This window comes from Protopterus annectens, chromosome 3.part1 (assembly GCF_019279795.1).
Source record: "Protopterus annectens isolate FY-2018-M chromosome 3.part1, PAN1.0, whole genome shotgun sequence".
Classification (NCBI taxonomy): Eukaryota; Metazoa; Chordata; order Ceratodontiformes; family Protopteridae; genus Protopterus; species Protopterus annectens.
The window spans coordinates 1,637,157,935-1,637,179,776 of NC_056732.1; positions in this window are offsets into that span (position 1 = coordinate 1,637,157,935).

Genomic DNA, 21,842 nt, shown 5'->3' on the forward strand with positions numbered 1-21,842 from the left:
ACATGCATAAGGAATTTCAAATAGTTCAAAGACCTATTTAACACTGGAAAGGATTAGTTTGGTAAGAACTCTTTCAGTCTAATAGACGGGCAGTCAAGTTTTCAGTTTGTACAAACTGACCAACGTGACTACAGCCAGGATTTACTTTGTTAAAGGTAGAGTTACATATCCATGATTGTTCTTTCTGTTATCTCCTTATTTTTAATGTTTCTGCAAAAATTAAATGTTTTCATTAAGTCAGCTGTGCACGTCTCCATTTCTGTAAATCAGGGAAGAGCTCATATTAGCTATGTCAGTGCCGTGACAAGTAGCACACTCACCTTTGGTGTGGTAAGATGGTCAGATCTGAAGCTAAAAAATAGAAGAAAAGGATGTCAACAGGAATAGCAAAAAGTATGAATCTAAAATTAGAGGGAACTTTTACCACATGGTAAAGGCATGCAAATAAAGATGACCATTTACAATGGCCTTAAAGATAATTTTTCTGATGATTGCTGCTGTAGTTAAACATCTGGCCATAGCTCTGAGACTCCAAAACAGTGCAGGAAAAGGAACTCACTGGCTCAAAGAGGAAAAAAAGCTATGTTTTTTTCTTATTTATTTATTTTTTTATTTAACATTTGTTAACCAGGTAGGTGTGCTGGTCCAGGCAACCCCTTCAGCCATGACCTGAACCAAATCACCAGACAAGTATAGAACATACTGCATTACTAAAACAATAGACAGATGATTTAATACATCACACATAGTCTGTATGGTTGCATAATACATATTATAGCAGTCAATATAGCAGATATGAAAAATAATTATAGCATTATGTACAGCACGTAAATGATAGGAACAAAGTATGTGAAAGTTAAACTACAGAAAGCATATGGGACAATGAGTAGGAAAAACAGAGCTGTAAAAAGTAGTAGTGCTTTAACCACTTGTGTCATAATCAAGTATGCTTAGGATCATGTGGAAATGTGCCCTTTTCCCCACCATAGTGCAATCCTAGAGTTGGTATATTTATTTAGGGGGTGCGGGTGGGGTTGACATGCTTTGGTGTGTTTGTTTTTTAATGCTGTCCAACTGCTTCCTTTCCTGGATTAAAATTCTGATGATATGAACATTTGTTGAATTAAGGTTTTGGTGTTGTCATCTCGGTTAAGACAGATTCAATTAAATGGAATTTCAGTCTACTGAAGCAGACCTGTGAGTGCATATATTTAGAAAAAAATAATGGGGTGCAAACCTACAGGGTAATGGGGTAGATAGGCATCTCTTTTGCTGGTGAAGGTGGATTTAAAAGGAGGACCTCTTGAAGGATCCAGCTGGAGCAGGTTGTTCCAAAAAACCCACACTTAACAGTTTTGTTGAAAGAAGAATACACTTGCAATTCTCCTAACTGGGAAGAAAAAGAGAAATTTGTGCAAAAAGTGATTATGGCAACACAGCATGCCCAGAATATTATTCTAACATAAGGTCTGGCAAATGATTTAGTCTTTGCAGTTACTGATACGTAGGTAGTAACAAGGTGCAGCTTGACATAATCTGTACACTGAAATGAGTACATTTGTTTGAGCATTTCTTGGAAATTTTAATGCTCAAGCATCACAGAATATTTAAAACTGTTTAAACTAGTAAATAGTGTATAGAGCTGTACAAAATATGCTTATATGATAGAAATGTATCTTTAAAATGAGCCTTCTTATTGTTATAGGTGGCAACAGTTGAGAATGTTGTATTTCTTTCCAAAGTTTATAGGGACAACGTTTTAAAGTTAGTGGGTATGGGGTCAGTGGCATGAGGACTGAGTACAACATTTGAGTTGTTTTGGCTGCACCTTTGCATAGCAGTTTAAAAGGATGATACCCCAAATCTGAAGAAGCAAAAGAATTTCACAATGATTTCAGTTTGTTGCATGCCTGATAAGTAACTTAGTGCTCAGAATTGGAGAATCAGTAACTGTGTGTGCCTTGACAGTAAAGCTAGCAACCTTAATATGCACACTAACAGGGACTGGTTCATGACCTTAAGGATGTTTCATAAACTTCCAGACTATCAAAGAAGTGATTCTGAGACAAACTCAGGGCTTGGGTCTGAACTAATGGTAAACATTAAAGAGCAGGAAAACATTTTATTAGGGTTGAGTGAACATCTGCAGTTTGTTTCCTATACCACTTTGGTAATTTTTTTTAAATTCAGCATTTTCACTGATATTTCCAATTGAGGCCAAATATTATTGCAAACATATGTACAAACCACCTTGACCATGTAGCCCCGCCCCTTTATCATCATGACTTATGTATTCCCTTCATTACAACTTATGTAGCATCCCATGTCAGTCTGAAAAAATGTCTTCTTTCCAAGGAGGATTAGCCTTTTCATGATCATACTTGCTGCAATAGTGATCAAGCACTAAGTGGCTATTATACATAGATAGTGATGATTTTTTTTATTTGTACTCCTATATCCCAGGGTGTCCAGTATATTGAACATGCCACAAATGCAAACACCATCCCTGTTTGATGCCTTCATAGCTTTAATTCTTTGTCTAAGCTTCGGGGACTAAACATGCTGCCGTAGAACCCCCCCCCACCTTCTCTGAGAAAGACATTTGGATATCAGTTACTCAGTCCGATCTCTCCTAGTTCATTTGCCAGGTGGTAGCATCATCGTTTAAACTGTCATCTGCTGCACTGTCATCTGGGGTATAATGTCTGTGCCAAAAATGCCAGCAGCCTCTAGATGTCTGACCCCTTGAACAATGTGAGTTAAACCTCTGGAGATTTGCAAGTTTATGAACAACTACAAATATTTAGTCAGTCCACAAAACACATAATGTCCCCAGTGTCCCCCTAGATATCCTTTGTATAATTAAAAAAAAATCCAACTACTTCCTAAATCCACAGTTGTCTTATTGATCACTGAACGTTCCACACAGGTAGATGCGTTCTGAATAGAGAGATGAAAAATCAGCAAGCAAAGGAGAGTATTAGTGCTGAAACTGGGATCTATATCATGTTATCAAAAAATAAAAATGTGAAACGGCACAACAGCGAAAGTGCCAAAATGTCGAGGGTCCGTTTTTGAGATCGCAGTTCAGTGAAGACTGGGATATTTGCCCTTTCCTCACTGTAGTGCGATCTCAGAGTTGGAATATATATTTAGTGGGGGCTGTGTAGGGCACAGCCCCCCACAATACCGAATTCAAGTTTTGGCATTTTCACTCTTGTGAGCGTTCGACATTTTGGGTCTGCAATGTTATGATATAGACACCCGAAACTGAATTCATCTTCAAGTCTTGGTGAGTACCTTCAAGAGGTGGACCCTGTTTTTCACAAATTCTCACCAAGATGACAATGATATATAGACTGTATTTATATAGCATATATCATGGACAGAAGTAAGTCAAAAACTAAAAAACATAGCTGGGTGCACAAGACCCAGGATAAAAAAGTGCCCAATCCTGTTAGGCCCACTAGTGCCAGGACTGGAAAAAAATGACAGTGTTAATTCCTCAAAATATGGAAACATTCCTACAATGGGGCCAGGCCAGGGCCAGGCCCAGGGGGATAATGCCCCCCTGTTGTAGAAGGAAGTAACAGTCTACAGAAATCATAAAAACTGATAGGCCAAAGAAGAGTCATAAAGACTATAGAGTGGACTATTGAGGATAAGAAAGAAATTATGTATTGTTACTATTATGCAAAAAGCCTAGAATTTCTAGACACAGGATATACAAAAAAGATTAAGAGATAAATTATAGGAAATAAAAATACTTCCACAGGCAAAACTGTTAGAAGCTTCAAATAAAAAAATTCCTTCATTAAGACAACAGATTTTTGAAAAACAATATATAGATCAAGAAACTTTGATTTGTTTAAAAAAAGAAGCATCTGAGGAAGTGTGAAAAGTAAACAACAAAACCTTGATATTTTTGAAAAGTACAAAAAAGAAATATGGACATGGGAACTAGAGAGATCTGATATTGTGCAACGTCTATTCAAAAGAGAAAGTCAAATTAATCAATATAAAGAAGGCAGCCCTAAATATATTTGAAGAGAAATACAGGCAAAGGCATCCATATATGGAAAATTTCACAACAAAAAAATATCACAAAGATGGAACGTACAAAAGAAGATTAATAAAGCAGAAGTTAAAAATAGAAGTTGAAGTTATGGAGTGTGTGCAAAGTGAAGAATTTAATGTAGAAGGTCTAACACAGATTACTTTACAGCATGTTGGAGTGAGTCCTCAAAATAAGGAGAAGCAGGAAGATCCGGATACATCTGAAGAAGAAATATGGAAATGGGCAAGAAAAAGAGATTTAATATGGTGTAATATTTATGCAAAGGAGAAAGCAAAACTAACCAATACAAAAAGAGTAACACCAAAAATATTTGAAGAGAAATATATGCAAAGGAATCCAGACATGGAAAACTTTACAATACAAAAAATAAGAAGACAAAGAGGAAAAGTAGAAAAGGAGATTAGTAATGCAGAAGTCAAAGAAATAGAAATTGAGGTTATGGAGCACCTACAAAGTGAAGGATTCAGTGCAGAAAATCTAATGCAGAAAGCACCACAACAGGATAGAGCAATGGATATCCAAATTAAGGAGAAACAGTGGAACAGGAAGCAATTGGTCCGATGCCATATCAAGATATTTTGGAACCTTCCACAGGAAACCAGTATAAATGTTCACATGAAGCTAGTCAGGAAGGAAAGGAACAGGAAACTGTGCAAACTATGATGCAGTCAATGTTGAGGAGTGATAGGCCAGTGAGTTCCCATATGACAGAGCAATGGATGGCACAGGATGAAATTGAAGAGAAGGTGCCACAGGAAGACGCTATAGAACTTTCTATAGAATGCCCGCAGGAAATGGAAAACAAGGGATGTGCCCTTAGTTTGGAAGACAATGAGCTAAGAGAAGGATTGCTTGATTCAATAGACATAGATATATTAAGATCAATGAAAGAAATAGTCTGCAGAAGGTCAATAAAATTCCAAAAGTCAGAAATCTGATAAAACAAATGAACACAGTAATTAGGACTGTCCATAGAGATCCATGTGATATAACAGAAGTAAACAGGATATATTACAGTGCAGCTAAATTAATAACTGATAAAGTTCCACCACAAGAACACAAAGTAGTGAGAAAAAGGAAGGGGAGAAATCGAATATCATCATGGAAGTATCAAAGAGAGAAAATTATAAAGTAATTAAGACAAGGTGTCACTGTTGGAAGACTATAGAAGAGGGAATAGATCAACAAAATACTAAGAAGATAGATGTGATAAAAGGCATTCACAGTATTAGAACAGACTGGGATCTATCATGCACTATTGCAAATAACAAACTAAAAATTTCAGCACAGGCAGAAAAACTTAGAAGATACACAGATAAATATAAAGGAAAACTACAAAATAAGCAATTTATTGATGACCCAAAAAAAGTTTTATAGAAAATTGGGAAACAAGGTAAAAGGAATTGAAAGATCACCAAAAAAAAAAAAAGAAATAGATGCATTTCAAAGTATCTATAAAGATCCTGTGGAACACAACAAAGATGCTAAATGGATAAAAGAAGTAAAAGAAAGAACAAGAAGTTTAAAGGTACAGTTTATGAAATGTGATGAAGTAACAGCCAGAGAGATTGAAACAAAGTTAAGAAAAGTCTCTAATTGGAAAACACCAGGCCCAGATGCAGTACCTAATTTTTGGTTAAAAGTATAAACATATTTGCACGAAGATTTATCCATGAGTAAGAAGTATTTATATGTGCACCCTGAACAGACATCAACCTGGCTAACAACAGGTAAAACAATGCTCCTACTTAAGAGTGAACCTGCAAGCTACCCCAAAACTTATAGACCAATAACTTGCCTTCCGACAACCTATAAACTATACATGGGAATTGATGCCGACAGAATTTAAAGTCATTTAGAAGAAAACTCAATTATGACAGTAGAACAAAAGGGCAATAAACGAAAGTCATATGGAACAGAGGATCATTTGCTGTTAAAGTCATAGTGGAGAACTGTAAAAAGTGTGGCATGGATTGACTACAAAAAAGCATTTAATAGTATCCCACATTCATAGATAAAAGAGTACTTAAAAATGTATAAGATACGCCCTACACTGATTGACTACATTAAAGTGACCATGAAATAGTGGCAGACCGCTTTGCAATTAAGCCATGATAAAGGACAAATTATTATCCCAGGATAAAAATTCAAAGGGGAATATTCAAGGATGACTCTTAACAGCTTAGGCCATGGCTATAATTTGGCTCCTAGGAAACAACAAAGTCTAAAGACTTCTTATTTTCTCTTTGTTGATCATTTAAAACTGTATAGCTCATCAGATGAGGAACTGAAAGCACAGCTACAGGTTGTCAAAACACTTTCAGATGATATTAGAATGTCATTTGGTCTTGATAAATGTGCAAAGGTAACCTTTAAAGCAGGAAAACCACAGCACCAGGAAAATATCAGTTTGGGATAAGAATGTGATATAAAAGAACTTGAGCAAGAGGGAGTGTATAAATACTTGGGAATTGATGAAGGATCAGCAATAAAACATGAACAAATGTGAATAAAGCTTAGTAAGGAGCACTTTAGAAAACTTAAATTAATCCTGAAAACAGCATTGACATCTAGGAATAAAATTCAAGCTGTAAACCAATTTGCTCTTCCTGTCCTAACTTACAGTTAGGAGTGATTGATTGGCCCCAAGATGTGTTAGATAGATTATATATTAAAAGGGATGCTTCATGCTCACCAAATGATCTATAAAAATCAGTGCATACCAAGATTATATATTCCCCGTTCTGAAGGAGGTATGGGCCTCCTTGAAAATGATTACATGCATAGATCTGTGACAAGTGGGACTGCATACATATCTGCTGATCACACAAGACCCAAATGTAGTGAAAGATTTGAAACATGAGAACAAGTTCTAAGATGACTTCCTTGCTTAGTCTAGCAGAAGCATATCAGCATCAAGCAACAATAGAAAGCAAACCAGAAGCAGATAAAAATCAGGCAGCAAATGAATGTGCCAAAAACAAAAGAAAGAATATAAGGTGAAGGACCAGATGAAAAGGGAAGAAATGTGGAAAAAATAAATATAGTTGCAAGTATAGAAAACTTCTGGATGAACCTCATGTTGATCAGGAACAAACGCAGGAATGATTAAGGAGAGGTGAATTCAAACCAAAATTGCACAGGACACTAAGGATAATCACAAGGCTTTCTTTAGTTATGTTAGGAACCTGGGTGGGAATTCCCAGATATACTCAGAATTAGTCCAAAATGACAAAAAATACACCGAGACAACAGACATTGCCAACATCCTAGCTGACAGGTTCAGTGCAAACTTCTCCCCCCTCTCCCCACCAAAAGGGCAAATATATATCCCAACAGAGTGCTGCCCCCCTGACATCTCAGATGCTCAGGTAAGAGCCGCCCTCTCCAAAGCAAAAAACACAGCATCAATGGGACCAGATGGTGTCCCGGGCTGCGTCCTACATGAACTCCAAGAAGAGCTAAACCCAAACATAAAACTACTGTTCAATCTTAGCCTTACTACAGGATATGTACCCAAAGAGTGGCGTACAGCAACAGTGGTCCCTCTCCACAAAGGTGGTGCCTCAATGGATCCTGGAAACTATCGCCCCATAAGCCTGACTAGCTTGGTCTGCAAAGCTATGGAAAGGATCATCATGGACCTCATAAATAAAGATATTGGGGACCTACAGACACTGGATCCTACCCAGTTTGGCTTTGTTAAGGGCAGATCCTGCCTCTTAAACCTGGTCGATTTCTTTGAAACAGTCACCAAGGCCATTGACGAGGGAAGGTGGTCCACACAGCCTACCTGGACCTCGCAAAAGCCTTCAATACAATACCCCACTCAGGCATTATAGATAAGCTCACCAGCTTAAATATAAACCCTATGTCACTAGATGGGTTGCAAACTGGCTCAAGGACAGAACCCACATGGTTAGAATTGCTGGAACCATGTCAGACTCCAAACCAGTTACAAGTGGCGTCCCACAAGGCTCAGTCCTGGGACCTCTCTTGTTCGGTATATATTTCTCGGTACAGGCCAACACGGAAGGACTGTGGCTGACCAAGTTCAGATGACTGCAAACTGGGTGCCATAATCAACTCTCCAGCCGACACAAGCATCCTCCAAAAGGGCCTCATAGAAACAGACAACTGGTGCCAGAGCCATGGCCTCAAGCTAAATGCCAAAAAGTGTATAGTCATCCCCTTTTGCAAAAACAAAGTGCCCACAAATTACCACATAGGTGGTAATCCATTAAGTACAGAAGAAGTCATTAGGGACCTGGTGACCCAAGTTGATAGCAATCTCTCATTTGACAACCACGTGGCCAAAGTGGTTAGAAAAACATTTTATATAGCCCACCTAATCATGAAGGGATTCACATCTAGATCAGGGGAGGTCATCGTACCTCTTTACTCATCCCTCATCAGGCCCATAATTGAGTACAATGCCCCTTTTGGGATGTACCTTACCAGACACCTGCAGCAACTGGAAAGACCCCAAAAGTACCTCACCAAGAGGATCAAAGGGCTCAAACAGATGCCCGGTTAAAGAAACTCCAGCTCTACTCAGTGGCATACCGCCTGCTCAGAGGCGATCTGTGCCTGACGTATAAAGCCATGTCCAACCGGAATTAATGGACATGCTGCACCTCAGAAAATCCAAATCCCATCGAGCTACACGCTCGAGAGACTTGAACCTCAGCACTGAAATAAATAGGACATGCTGGAGGGACAGATTCATAACCCAGAGGCTCCCTTCACTCTGGAATAAAATCCCAGTCCAGGTTAGGCAGTCCCACATTGACTCTCTTCAAGAGGAATCTTGATGAGTGGATGGGAGATCGTAGGTTTACCCCGGCTATCACTTCTGTGTCACTGTTAGACAGAGGCACAGTATACTAACCTCAAAAAAAGGCATAGCAAAATTAATTTAAAATGGGTGGCGAAAGCGAAACACACTCTGGCTAGGGTTATAAATGCCCTAGGGCAGATAGCCTAGTATGAACCTATGAACCTATGAACCTAAGAGATGAAAGGTTAATATTGTTGGCCCAAGACAGTGCGTTACGTACACATTGGTTTACAAAGTCCATTGAACATGGTGGAGAAACACACAAATGTAGTTTTTGTAAAACCGAATTGGAAACAGTCACACACCTTGTTGCTGGTTGTGACATACTAATGGCAGAAGGACTGTATACTGAAAGGCATAATAATGTGACAAGACTGTTGCACAGGGGATTGTGCAAACATTATGGTATTGAAGTAGCTGAAAAAGACTGGAAACATGAGCCACAAAGCATCATAGAAAATGGTGGTCAACATCACATGGGATCATCCATTACCAACACTTCGAAAGATAGATGCTAGTAAACCGGATATAGTGGTCCAAAAAAAGAAGATAAAAATAGCATTGATTATTGAAATCACCACACCCAACGAATACAGTGTCCTACGTACAGACACAAAGTTATAAAATATCAGGATTTGCAAGCAGAAATGAGAGCAATGTGGAAGAAGGATACCCAGATAGTTCCAATAGTAGTAGGAGAAACAGGTCTTGTAAAAAAGAGTCTACAATCATGTTTAGATATGTTACCAATGCATGTAACTCCATATGAACTGCAGAAGGAGTCATTACTGGGCACGTTGCGGGTGCTATTCAGAGCACTTTTGGCTGACATCAAAGAGTGAAACAATACTAATTTCATGAACTTTAATCGTACTGTGACTTAGGAATGGAGTCCATTCCTGTCATGGTGTTAGAAACCGAAAAGATTTGGAGAAATTAAAAAAGCAGATATATGCAGTATCAAAACAGATCAGGATTTATCATACACTATTTCCAATAACAAAATAAAAAAACATTAGCATTAGCAGAATAGCTAAGAAAGAATGCATATACATATACAAGTACAAAATAAATAATTCTTTGATGACCATAAAAACATTTTTATACAGAACTGGGAAACAAAGCAAAAGGAATAGAAATACCACCATAAAAAGAAGACATAGGTATATAGGTTCATTGGTTAGTACTAGACTATTTGTACCTGTAGGCCTTTTTAAACCTAGCCAGTTATCCTATTTGAGAATCAAACCATGTCTGATAAATACCTTAACCATGTGTCAATCCCCATGCTTGGAGAAGTACTTATGAAGACCCTGTTGAACATAACAAAGACACTGAATGGATTGAAGAATTAAAGGAAACATTAAGGAACTCAAACTTAGAGGATATAAAATGGGGTGAAGTAACAGCCAGAGAAATTCAGACTAAATTAAGAAAAGTTCTGAACTGGAAAACCTTGGGGTACAGACAGAGTGCCTAACTTCTGAATAAAGGTATTAACAACTTTACACTAAGATTTAGCCTTGAGCACAAAGTACTTAAATGTGCATCCTGTACAGACACCATTCTGGTTAATAACAAGAAAAATGATGCACCTCCTTAAGAGTGAACCTGCAAGTCATCCCAAGAATAGACCAATGACTTGTCTTCTAACAGTACACAAATTATATTCTGGAATTAATGCAAACAGAGTTTATAGTCATTTCGAAAGAAAAAAATATATTTTTATAGAATAACAAAGTAATAAAATAAATTAATATGGAACAAAGGATCATTTGTTACTAAGCAAAGCCATCCTAGAGAGCTGTAAAAAGGGGAGGAATCTAAGCATGGTGTAGACAGATTACAAAAATGGATAATGAACTATTTACCGATGTATATGATGCACCCTAAACTGATCAATTATATTGTCATCAGTCACTATGAAACAGAGGCAAACCACTTTAAGGCTAAGTTATAATAAAGGGAAAATTACTATCTCAGAGATAAATATTCCAGAGTGAATCTTTGTTACTGCTAATGGTTCTGTCACACTTAACCCATTAAGCTGTTTACTTAACAGATTACATTATGGTTACAGTTTAAGTCTCCAAAACCAACCTTGTTTAAAGACTTTTCATCTACATTTTGTGGATGATGCAAAACTACAAAGTTCATCAGATGAGGAGCTGAAAGTACAGCTATAAATGGTTAAACATTTCTCAAGGAGACCACTTATGTGAGGCAGACATTGATCTTTGTGCATACTGTGTGAATATAAAACTTTTTTTTTATAAAATGACCAACTGTAAGTGCATGATAGGTGAACAGAAAAATATGTAGCAACATTCTGAAAGCCGATTCTTCATCACCGCCAGCTGCAATCAGGTAATGAGGCTGTACTGACTGCAATAAATGGCTCAGTAAATTGGACAAGGATATGCAGGACACAAAATGAAAATGAAATAAAAAAGTAAAGAAAGTTATCCTTATTTCCATGTGACATCATACTACTAAGTTAAATAAAAGTATAGACAATGAAGGAAAAATGCATAGACGTGTCAAAAAAGAAAATACCAACTTAGTAATTTATTTATGGAAAACTAAGCAATTCATATTATACTGAAAAAATGAAACATTTTTATTTGAATAATGGATATGTAGCCAAACCACATTCACACCATTGTATTATAAATTGATACAGTTACTGAGGTGTATGTAACAGAGGCAGAAGTTCTTCATAACTACAATCTCACAACTGCAAACTTCATACTTATGAAAATAAAAGTGTTTTAAAGTTATTTACCCCTTACCCAAACTGCAGTGATCTTGGACTTAGTTTATTTAGAGGCAGGATATGTGGCTGCAAAAATCCACAAGGGAGTGGTGCAGAGACTGCACATCCCTTGCAAGAAAAATCTTAAAGAAACTGCATTTTTACAATAGTGAGGTTTACATTGTGGTTGCCATAACTTCAGTGTACATCCAATGAAAACATCCAAAGCAATTAGAAAAATAGGATGCATTTGTTTAAAGAGGCCTGCTATTATTAATTTTTAAATTTGTAATATCTCAACTTCACTAATAGTATGCCATTCATTTTGATAAAGCACTTGCAGGGTCAATGGGTAGTTTATTTTGAATGTAGTTGAAACAGACAACGGTTTGCTGCAAATATTTGTATATTTAGTTGCTGTGATTTGTACTGAATGAGGGAGGTCAGCTGTTAAATGAGATTCTGAGGAAGTCAAGTTTCTTGGCTTTACTTAAGACATTATGACAAACTCTAAAAGTGAGTAATGTTACAGTGAAAGGAAAACACAGTGCCAATGAGCTCACTCCTAGTAAAATGGAGAGGTGGTAACATACAGTACATGGAACCTTGTTGTGAAGAACAAACAATCTTGTAAAAGAAAAAAAAAATGCTTGAAGATGTTTTAAGACTACCTTTCTCATTTTCTAGCAGGCCAACAACTATGCTATTTCTACATGAATGCCCTTTAAGGGGTTTTATATTATCCTCAAGTTTTTAAACTCTGCAGTGCAGTCAATTTCAATCTTCTTTACATTTTGAGATGTGTTCTTTATTTGCAGTCATTTTATTGTAGATGTTGATAACTTTGCTTTTCAGTTTTAAAACTATTTGTGACTTGTTGCATATTTCAGAACTGTGTCTTAAGGCTGCTGATTCTTCAATAAACCAGACTTCTAATCATGATCTTCCAAAAAAACAACAAAAAAAAAAACAACAAATAGTTAATATTTTCTCTGGTGATGCAAGAATGACATTTGGTTATGATAAATGTGCAAAATCAATATTTAAAAAAGATTTCACAAAAATATGCATCTGGGACAGGAGCGTAATATAAAGGGACTGGAGCAGGAAGGAGTGTTGTAAATATCTGGAAAATGATGAAGGGTCAATATTAAAACATTAACAAATGAAAATAAAGTTCAGTAAGGAATACATCAGAGGACTAACAATAATATATAAAACTGTCTTAACATCTAGGACTAAAGTCTAAGCTATAAATCATTTTGTCTTACAGCTTTGGGTTGGTGTTATTAACTGGTCCCAAAAAAGTTTTAAATTAATTGGACACAAAAACAAGAAAAATGCTTCATGTTTTTTAATGATATATAAAAACAGTGTATACCAAGATTATGTATTCTTGACTCTGCTGGAGGTATGGACCTCCTCAAAACTGACTACATGTATAGATCTGCAAATATGGGACTGCATACATATCTTCTGATCCCATCATATCCCAACATAGTGAACATTTTAAAGCATAAGGGGAAGAAGTTGAACATGACATCTTTGGTTAGTTTAGCAGAATCATTTTAGAATAAAGTTTGAATGCAAGTCAACCCAGAAGGAGAAAAAAATTCAGATAGCAACTGAAAGTGCCGAAAAACAAATGAAAGAATATAAGGAAAATGCTCTGATACAAAGGGAAAAAAATGAAAAGTCCACAAATATAGTGGCAGGTATAGAGATCTTCTTGTGCAACCTAAGATTTGATGAAGTAATTGTAATGGTAGGTGAATTGAAACCAAATGATAAAAGGCTAATAATGGTGGCCCAGGATATTGACTGAATACATGTTGGTTTACAAAGTTCATTGAAAAAGTGGGTGAAATGGACAAATGCAAATTCTATAAAACAGAAATGGAAGCAGTTGCACATCTCATTGTGGGATGTGATGTACTCATGGCAGAGGGCACACAGAGTGAAACCACAATAATGTTGCAAAACTGTTACATTGGATATTCTGCAAACACTAAAAATAGAAATTGATGAGAAAAATTGAAAACATGAATCATGAAGTCTTATGGAGAGTGATGAAATTTATATCAGATGGGTCACCCATTGCCAACAGTTCATTAAAAGAGAAACAAGGAAAACAGATATAGTGGTCCATGAAAATAACACAAAAGTAGCATCGATCAATGAAATTACTGCATCCAGTGTTTGTAGTGTCTTATGTTCAGAGAGTCACAGTCATAAAATATAAGGATATACAAGCAGAAATTAGAGCAATGTGGAAGAAAGGTACCCAGGCAGTTCCAATAGCAGTAGGAGCAACAGAGCTAATAAAAAAGTTGAAATTGTACTTAAATGTGCTACCAGTACATGTAACCCTGTAAGAATTACAGAAGGTGACAGTTCTGGGTGGATTATGGGTACTGAGAAAAAGAAGTTATGTTCTTACCATAATATTCCATCTGTGCTGTTCATCTTCATTCATTCATTACTGATGGGGTGTCAGTTCCATCCTTGGAACCAAGTCAGCCTTATAACAAGCCCGTGCCAGCCAAAAAACTCTCGAGCTAAGCTTTTACTCATAGTGCCCCTCTCCCTGTTACCTCAGATCCAGTTTGCCCATGACAAAGAAAGCAGAGACTTTTTCTGAGCAGGTTCCCTAATGCAGGATTTGGACCAAATCTGAACCTCCAGGAACCCCTTGGAGGGGGAAGGAAGGTGGGACATAATGAATGAATGAAGATGAAAAACAGAGATAGAACATTATGGTAAGAACATACAGTAACTTCTTTATCTGATGTTGTTAATCTTCATTCATTCCTTACTAATGGGACAGAGTCCCTAGCTACTTTATGCCCTGGGAGTCCCTTATGGAAAGATGTTCCTGAGTACTATTGAACCAAAGGAAGCTCTCCCCCTGGAGACCAAATGCAATTTGTAATGAGTGATAAAGGTATGAGGGGTAGCCCAAGTTGCAGCTGCACAGATATCATCCATTGAAGCCCTGGAGTGAAAGGCTACAGAAGTCGCCATTGAGCTGGTGGAGTGTGCTTTGACTTTGCCCATTAGAGGAATTTGATTATGTTGATAGACAAAACATATACAATTTCTCTACCACTTAGATAAGGTCACTTTAGAAACAGAATTTCCCAATTTCGGGCCTGAATAGGAAACAAACAACTGGTCTGATTTACGTACTGATTTAGTTCTGTCTAGATAAAAATGTAATTGTCTATGTACATCCAGCAAATGAAGACAGTATTCTCCTTTGTTTGAGTAGTTTGGAAAAAGACTGATAGGTCAATGGTCTGGTTAATTGTCAATTCTGAAATAACTTTTGGCAGGAAGGACTGGTTAGTCCAGAGTGATACTCTGTTCTTATGAATGACCATGTAAGGGCGCTTTATGCACAGGGCCTGAAGGATATGCATCTTGCTGAGGTGATGGCTACTAAAAATAGGGATTTCCAGGTTAAGAACTTCATATTGCAAGTGACAGCAGTACTAGTGTTAAGCTCCAAGGTTCTATCAGTTCCTGGAAGGGTGGTTTGATATGCGAGACCCCTTTCAGGAAGGTTTTACATAGATAATGGGAGTTTAAGTATGAGTCTTGGAATCCATTATGGAAGTTTGAGACAGCAGCCAAATGTGCTCTAATGGTGGAGGCTGCTGCTACTAAATGAAGACGACCTGACAGATAACCAAAACCACACTAACAGGCGCTGAGCAAGGGTCTAGTTCTCCCTGTTGGGACCGAATAAAGAATGTCTTCCACTTGCTAGGATAGATTTTCCTGGTGGATTGTTTATGTGAAGCCAGAAGAATGTTACCTACCAGGGAGGTAAGCTTATTCTGCCTGGCAATTACTGGAAGTGGAGCAGCCAAACTGTCAGCTTGAGACTGGATATGTTTGGATGAATCAACCCCTGTGGGTGTGAGATTAATTCCAGAGTTGGATACAGAATCCTCTTCTTTTTTTTATTTTGTCTGGTCCCATTAGGGGTCACCACAGCGGATCATCTGTTTCCATTTTTTACTGTCCTCTGCATCTTGCTCTGTCACACCAACCACCTGCATGTCCTGTCTTACCACATCCATAAACCTTATCTTAGGCCTTCCTCTTTTCCTCTTACCTGGCAGCTCCATCCTTAGCATCCTTTTCCCAATATACCCAGCATCCCTCCTCAGCACATGTCCAAGCCAATGCAATCTCACCTCTCTGGCTTTGTCTCCAAACCGTCCAACCTGGGCTGACCCTCTAATATACTTATTCCTAATCCTGTCTACCCTCATCACACCCAATGCAAATCTTAACATCTTCAACTCTGTCACATCCAGCTCTGACTCCTGCCTTTTTGTCAGTGCCACAGTCTCCAACCCGTATAACATAGCTGGTCTCATTACCCTCTTGTCGACCTTCCCTTTCACTCTTATTGGTACTCGTCTGTTACAAATCACTCCTGACACTCTCCTCCACTTACTCCATCCTGCCTGTACTCTCGTCTTCACCTCTCTTCCACACTCGCCATTACTCTGAACTGTTGATCCCAAGTATTTAAACTCATCCACCTTCACCAGCTCTACTCCCTGCATCCTGGTTGACATACTAGGTGAGGCCAAAGAAAGGGAAACCAGATTTGTCATGGTCAATAGGGAGCGATGAGGATTCTCAACTGAAGGGCCTTCTTTAGAAATTGTAAGAATCAGAGAAAAGGGCAGGAAAGTAGATAGAATTCATGTGGGGCAACTGTGTATTATAGCATCCCTTGGGGACTCCCCCTGTGGGGAATTAGGGAAAAGTAGCTGCTGCATTTGTGATTTGTTGGAGAGATGAATAGGTCACAGCAAGGCTGGCCCCAGCGGCTAAAGATCTTCACCGCTACAGTCGAGTTGAGGGACCACTCATGAGCTAGGAGGATATATCTGCTCAGTTTGTCTGCAATCACGTTGGAATTCCCAGGAGTGTTATGCTATCAGAAAGCGGTTGGAAAATATCACCCATTGCCAAATTCTCATGGCCTCTCAACACAATGGGTAGGACTTGGTTCCCTCTTGTTTGTTGATGTACCAGACAACTGGCATGTTGTCAGACTGAATAGCAATTGTTCCTGATGGAAGGACAGATTGGAATGCTTGCAAAACCAGAAGCACTACCCTCAGTTCTAGGACATTGATATGCAAGTTGGCATCCATGGTTGACCAAGTGCCTTGGATCGTCTTCCCCTGAAAATTCTCCTGCACCCTATCAGGGAAGTGTCCGTGGTCACTGTGGCCTTGGGCTGAGATGGGGAGAAAAGGCAACTCCACAGATCTTTTTCTGGCTTCATCCACCAAGGTAAATCCAGTTTGCATTGCTTTGTTATGTGGATCTGAAAGGACATAGGATGGTGCGAAGGGGACCACTGAGTCAGTAGGAGTCATTGCAGAAGTCTCATGTGTAGCCTCACTAGGGGAACTATTGTGATAGACGCTGCCATTAATCCTAAAAGTTGCAGGGCAACCCAAGCTGGAACATTGTCTTGACAGAGTATCACCCAGAGTTGGGACCTCAGTCTTTCTAATCTGTGATCTGGCAAGGAGACTAGACAAGATTGGGTATCGAAAGTTGCTGCTATAAATTCCAAGGTTTGAGAAGGAGTCAACTTGCATTTGTCCCTGTTTATAGAGATTTCTAGGTGTTTTGCTAGATCTAGAGGCTGTGACTAGTAGACGCTTGGTAAGGGTGGTAAGGATCCAATCGTCTAAGTATGGAAACACTCGGAATCCTTGCAGTCTCAAGTGAGCTGTTACCACTGCCATGCATTTGGTGAACACTCTGGGAGCTGTAGAGAGTCCAAAGGGCAGCACCTGGAACTGGTAATGATTGGCCTCTAGCCAGAAGCGAAGAACTCTTCTGGAGTGTTTGTCCATTTTTATGTGGTAATACGCATCCTGAAGGTCTTTTGAGCACATCCAATCATCTTTCTTTAGGAATGGTAAGATAGACTGAACCATGCCCATCCAGAATTTTGTCTAGTTGACAAATTTGTTCAGAATGTTGAGATCCAAAACTGGTCTCCGGTCTCCTGTCTTTTTTGGCACAAAAAGGAACCTTGAGTAAAATCCAGATCCTATCTAGTTTGGTGGGACTGCTTGGATGACTCTTTTTTTAAACAGCTTTTGTATTTCTTAAGCTGCTGCTTCCCTTTGACTGGGTGGAATGTTGGGAATGTGCTTTAATGGTTTTGGGTAAATATTGAAAGGTATGTGATAACCTCTGGCTGTTGTATTCTGCACCCAAGAATCTGTGATTATTGTTTGCCAGGCAGGGTGGTGCAGAGAGAAATGTCCCACAACTGCTTCCAGAGGAAAGCAATCAGGCTGCTCTTCAGGAGCACTGTGAGGGCTGACCAGATGGAGAATCCCTGGATTGCTGGTTACATGGACCCCTTCTGGCTCTATAGGGACATCTTCCCGATGAGCTACCCCCTCTGCCTCAGGGAGTAAACTTTCCATGTGTGTCACAGAAAGGAACCTGGGATTTCTTGTGCCACATCTTAATCATCCTCTGATTCCTAGAGTAGGATCGTTGAAGGGTGGAAAAATGTACGCCCATGGCAGACAGGGTCTTACTGTCCTTCTCACATCTGGCTAGCGTGTCTTTCACTTTTGGGCCAAAAACAGAAGATGCTTCCACAGGAGTATTAAGAAAGGAAGACAACAGGGTCCGCAAAGTTGCAAAGGTGCATACAGGCATGACGTCTCATGACAACACCTGAACCCACAGCTCTAGCTGCCCCTTCAGTAATGTGAGAGATTAACCACATGGATGAGTTGGATATGGATTCCAAGGTCGCAATCTGTGAAGCAACTTTGTCCCATACCTTGTCAGAAACTGCTCCTGCTAAGGTTCCAGAGAGTTCTGAGATTAGGTCTCTCTGAAGCCTAGTAATGTGCACCAGGACCGAATGGCAAAGGTTGATGAGGCAAACACTCACCTCCCTAACCTGTCCACCACCCGAGACTCCCTGCTTTCGGGGTGGACAGTTTGGTTCTCCTCAGCGAGCTCTTTCCTAGTGGCTGCTGCCACCACCATAGTGTCTACCAGTAACCCTTTGGACCAGTGTGGGTTTCCTTCAGAAGGGGACAAAATTTTGTCTGTTGTCTGGGTGATTGATTCAATAGTATCAGGACTCTTCCATGTATGCTGCACGATGAGTTGGACCAGTTCATTTGCAGGCAAGGTCACCCAAGAAGTAGCGGGTCAAGCATGAAAAGCCATTGGGCTTCCAGTCTCCCCGCTGCTTTAAAATTTCCAGTATGTCTCCAAAGGAGACATACTCAGGGGCAACTGTGGGGACCCCTCCCCTTCATTGTAGCCTGTATCATCTGTGAGGGACTCTTCAGGGGAATCCACATGCTTCTTCTTGCATGATCTCTTACTTGGTACCACTTCAGTGGGGGCTTCTGACGAGGACTCCGAAGAGAGGGCACCCTGCGTATGGTATCTTGTGGCTCTTGTGCTCAATGTCCTGATGTGGTGGCTTGAGTCAGCTGTGGTTTAGAGGGACAACATATCTAGTATTCTGACACTGATAATTTGCCTACAGAGGCTAGGGCCCTCTCCATCACCTGGAAAGCTGGCCCATCTGGAGAGAGGTGGGAGCATGAAACCAAGAAGGACAACCTTGGAACCAGAGTCACAACCAGCTCTGATGAGCTCACACCCAAGGAAGGAGCCCCAAGAAGACTCCATACTGCCAAGACTCCAGGAACCATAGTAGACAGCACCATAGAAAAATATCGGCGCCATACTAGGGGTCATGATGCCAGCAGTCCAGTCATGATCCCAGGGATGGCTTGGCTCTGAGCAAGCCAATGACCAAAGGGTCAAGTTCTAGACCCATGGTAAGTCCACCAGTTTAACCTTAGAAGTGGGAACTGAAATAGGCATTGGTTCCAGGAGCTTCCATGCCTGCAAGGAGGTAAAAGGAAGAGAGTATGCAGGAGTGCCTGGAGGAAAAACTCCCAACTCTGGTTGGGAGGAGAGTTGTGGAAGGTGTTGGACTGTCTCTAGCCATCAGGAGCTAATGCAAAAGACACACCACGTTCAATCCCAAAAGACTCCTGGTAGATCGGGTCAATATCCCTGACAGAGAATCTGGCCGTTCCAAAAAGGGGCTATATTGCTACCCCAAGAAAGCATCTGCAATGGGAGAATATCAGGTCCGAGCAGTCTCTCCTATCAGCACTGTGGTCTCAAGACCAGTAACATGTGGAAAAAAGAGGTCATTGTTCCCCTCTACTCGACACTCATTAGACACATTATAGAGTACAATGCCCCTTTTGGAATGTACCTCACAAGACATCTGCAGCAGCTGGAAAGGCCACAGAAGTACCTCACAAAGATGAGTACTGGCCTCAAACAAATGCCCTACACAGTGACCGCCTCAAAAAATTCCAGCTTTACTCCGTAGCATATCACCTACTCCGAGGTGATCTCTGCCTAACATATAAAGCTATGTCAAACCCAGATCTGTTCGATATGCTACACCTAAAGAAATCCCAATCCATCTGAGCTACATGCTTTAGGGACCTAAACCTTGTCACCACAATAAACAGGACATGCTGGAGGGATAGATTCCTGTCCCAGAGACTTCCCATACTCTGGAACAGGCTACCCATCTATGTCAAGCAAAGTTCTTCATTAGCACTCTTCAAGAAAAATCTTGATGAGAGGATGGGAAATAGGAAATACACCCTGGAGATCACTTCTGTGTCTCTGCTCGATAGTTGCACAGGAAAAATAACTTTCTTGGGTGGTGTAAGCCAGGGAACCTTGTTGGCTAGGCTTACTTAGGCCCTTGGGCTGATAGCCTAGTACCTACCTATGAACCTATGAACCTATGTACAGAGTGGGGGAAAAGTGACCGGAGATGAATTCCCTATTGTTGGCGCTGAATAGGATGGAACCAAAGTTGAAGGCATAGTTGGTGTGGAAGACATTGTTGGTGCTGTGGCTGGTGTCAGGGCCAAGATTACTGAAGACGGCACCAAAGTGGATGCATGCAGCTTTGGAACCAAGGACAGCACCGTGGAGGGTGGTTGAGACCCCGGAGCCAAAGTCTTTTTCTCCAATTTAGAAATTTTTGGCCTGGGTTCAAACTTTCCATCACCAGAATGAGGTGAAGAAGGAACCGAGTGGGATCTTTTCTTTTGTTCTTTCTTTGGACGGGGTGAACCCTCTGACCCAGAAATAACCTCTGAAAAAGGTGTTTTTAATAGGCTCTTTAGGATCAGTTTATTTTTCCTCTCGTTTAGGGGACGAGAACTGAACCCTTTACAAATATCACAAGGAGGCTAAACAGATATGGGGCACCCAGACAATAGACATAAGAAACGTGAGTGCCAGAACTAAGCATTTTGTGACCGCATTGGTCACATTGCTTGAATCTTGTTGTCCCTTTTTTCTTAGACATGATGAGGAACAACCTGAATAAATTTTTTATCTGGTATCAACAAATGCAAAACAATACAGTAACAATTAAACTCTAAAGTAAGAGAGATAGAAAAGTGTTCTTTTTTTTTTTTTTGGTAGGAAAGAATACCAGTGCTGGTATGTAGATTACCTCTAGCGGTAAGGGAAAGAAAGTGGAGAGAGAGAGAGAGAGAGAGAGAGAGAGGAGAGAAATGGGAAGGTCTGTACAAATGACAGTAGTAAGATTACCAGGATGGTAACGAGGTGTGGAAAAAAAGTTTTGTCAAAGGGGTAAAAAAGTTTAGCAACTAGAAAGATATGTATAAACTCTAAATGTAAAACAGCAAAGGAGAAAAATTCTGTGGAAAAAGAGATTGAGAAAGATAATTTTTATACTACTTAGCTGAGAGCTGGTTTGACACATCTTGATGGGCATGCAGCAAACGAGATCTGAGGTAACAGGGAGAGGGGTATTATGGGTAAAAGCTTAGCTCGAGAGTTTTTTGGCTGGCACAAACTTGTTACAAGGCCGACTTGGTTCCGAGGATGGAACTGACACCCCATCAGTAAGGAATGAATGAACGTTAACAACATCAGCTGAGCACTATTACATAACATCAAAAACTGAAAGAATATGAAATTTATGCACTCTGATTGTAACCTTATTGAGGAATGGGGCCTATTCTCATTATGGCATTACAAACTCAAAACACTTGTATAAA